Genomic DNA, 2,744 nt, shown 5'->3' on the forward strand with positions numbered 1-2,744 from the left:
ACTGCATATGGTTAACTGTGCAGTGTGCATCATATGGATGGGTGCACTGCATACGGTTAACTGTGCAGTGTGCATCATATGGATGGGTGCACTGCATACGGTTAACTGTGCAGTGTGCATCATATGGATGGGTGCACTGCATACGGTTAACTGTGCAAGGGTAAAAGGCTTTCATCTACATCTCCAACACAGCCTTGATGTTGCATTGCTTGCTGACATATTATAAGACAGATATAATCAGGTCATCACAAAATCTCCTTTGTCAACAAATTTAAATAATTTAAGAAAACAATAAACCTGAAAAGTAGCTATTGAAATAAAGTGCTTGGTTTGTAATTTAATGGTGCTGGAAGCCTGCCAGAAGCCTGTCTGTAAATAATGCCGGGAAAAAACTATCAGCATCACACAGCAGATAAATGCAAATATCGGCCCGATATATCAGCCGGCCGATAAAATCTGTCTATCACTACTTCAGGTATGTTGGTAGCAGCTGGATTTTTGCCCTAAATTCAGTTTCTTTGAAGTCAAGTCTCGCTAAACTTTCACTTCATCTCATAGCTGCAGTATAAAATCCCAAAGAGACTCACTCCAATAACACCAAAAGCTGATTTGCTGCAACATCAGCGTCATGCTGGTCTCATTTGTAGTCCTAACGCAGAGAATTATATTTGTATATTTGTTTACCTCCTGAACATGTAACGTTAGGCTCGTTGGAGATGAGCTGCGCCTTGCCTGTAAAGTAGACGAGAGTAGGCGGCAGCAGCTGGGGGGGAACAACAGTCTGCTCTCAGGTCGGACAGTTTCCAGCTGATTCCAGCAGCCTTCAGGCTGAACAGGAAGTGACACAAACACTGTGGTCCGTTTGGGTTCGATTCCGATTTAATAAAATGTTATCAGACCCATATATCAGCTCCTACACAGTTTGTTATTTGATTTTATTATGACAGAGTAGCTGTCAGAATGCTCTACATGTGATCTGTTGCTGATTGTAATCACCAACAGACTGGAGATGATCCTGAACAGATTTAGTCTCTCTGACTTCTAAACGTAAATATCGGCCTCACTACATGTGTTCTGTACAGAATCAGCCTTTAAATCAGACAGATAGCAGTTAAAATCCCTCCGATTCAAAATCAATAAAACGTTTATATAAAACGTCGTCATGTTGAGTCGATTCTGAACCAATCAGCTGTTCGATCAGCTGAGAGGCCGTCAGAGCAAGTCGGGATCAAGTCGGACACAAATCTACCCGGCATGCATTGGGCGCCGATCGCCGGTGATCGATTCTGCGCAGATCTGGCTCATCTCGAACGAGCCTATTATCTTTTCTGTAATAAAGTAGCGTCACACAGCGGATCAATATTTATATAGTTTATATAGTGTATAGTGTCTGACCTGCTGTGTGTTTACAGACTTTAAACAACAAATAAACACAACATAAACAATGCGATGCTAACGCGATGCTAACCGGAGCTTCTTACCCTGTGAGGAGAAGCTAACAGTGTTAGCAGAAGCTACTGAGCCGTGTGCATCGTCATCGCTGAAATGTTAAAATATATAAATATTAAAACTGACTGAAAGGTGAAAATATTAAAACTCACCTCCTGCTAAAGACTCTGCTGCTGCTGCTGCTGCTGCTGTTGTTTACTTCCGCTTCTTCTTCTTCTTCTACGGGCCCTATGTCACGTCCGGTCGATTTTACCGCCACCTGCAGGAGAAGATGGAGGAACACACAAAATATAACGAAATATCCACTTTATTCATATAGCACGATTTTAACAAACAAAAGGTTTCCAAATAGATAAAACAGAATGAATAGATAACACAATAGAAGATGAGGTAGCCAATATAAAGATAAAAACAATAACATTAAAATAAAATAAAATAAATAGAATAAATATATAAAAACTGAAATGCACTGCACTGCAAGCACACAATTAAAATATGCAAGTATACACATAAGATCAACACTCTACCTGGTGTTAAAAGCCAAAGAAAAGAGGAGGGTGTTAAGAAGAGTTTTTAATGTGCAGAGCTTACGTTTTAGCCCTCCCTTATTAAACAAAGATACAAAAACAGTTTTATTATTCAATTCAATTTCAATTCAATTCAATTTTATTTATAGTATCAAATCATAACAAGAGTTATCTCGAGACACTTTACAGATAGAGTAGGTCTAGACCACACTCTATAATTTACAAAGCCCCAACAATTCCAACAATTACAGTAATTCCCTCAAGAGCAAGCAGTGCGACAGTGGCGAGGAAAAACTCCCTCGGACAGACCCAGGCTCTTGGTAGGAGGTGTCTGACGGGAAAGACCCAGACTCTTGGTAGGGACAGACCCAGACTCTTGGTAGGAGGTGTCTGACGGGACAGACCCAGACTCTTGGTAGGAGGTGTCTGACGGGACAGACCCAGGCTCTTGGTAGGAGGTGTCTGATGGGACAGACCCAGGCTCTTGGTAGGAGGTGTCTGACGGGACAGACCCAGGCTCTTGGTAGGAGGTGGGACAGACCCAGGCTCTTGGTAGGTGGTGTCTGACGGGACAGACCCAGGCTCTTGGTAGGAGGTGGCTGATGGGACAGACCCAGACTCTTGGTAGGAGGTGTCTGACGGGACAGACCCAGGCTCTTGGTAGGTGGTGTCTGACGGGACAGACCCAGACTCTTGGTAGGAGGTGTCTGACGGGACAGACCCAGGCTCTTGGTAGGAGGTGTCTGACGGGACAGACCCAGGCTCTTG

Source organism: Perca flavescens, chromosome 12 (genome assembly GCF_004354835.1).
Source record: "Perca flavescens isolate YP-PL-M2 chromosome 12, PFLA_1.0, whole genome shotgun sequence".
In the NCBI taxonomy this organism is placed as follows: domain Eukaryota; kingdom Metazoa; phylum Chordata; class Actinopteri; order Perciformes; family Percidae; genus Perca; species Perca flavescens.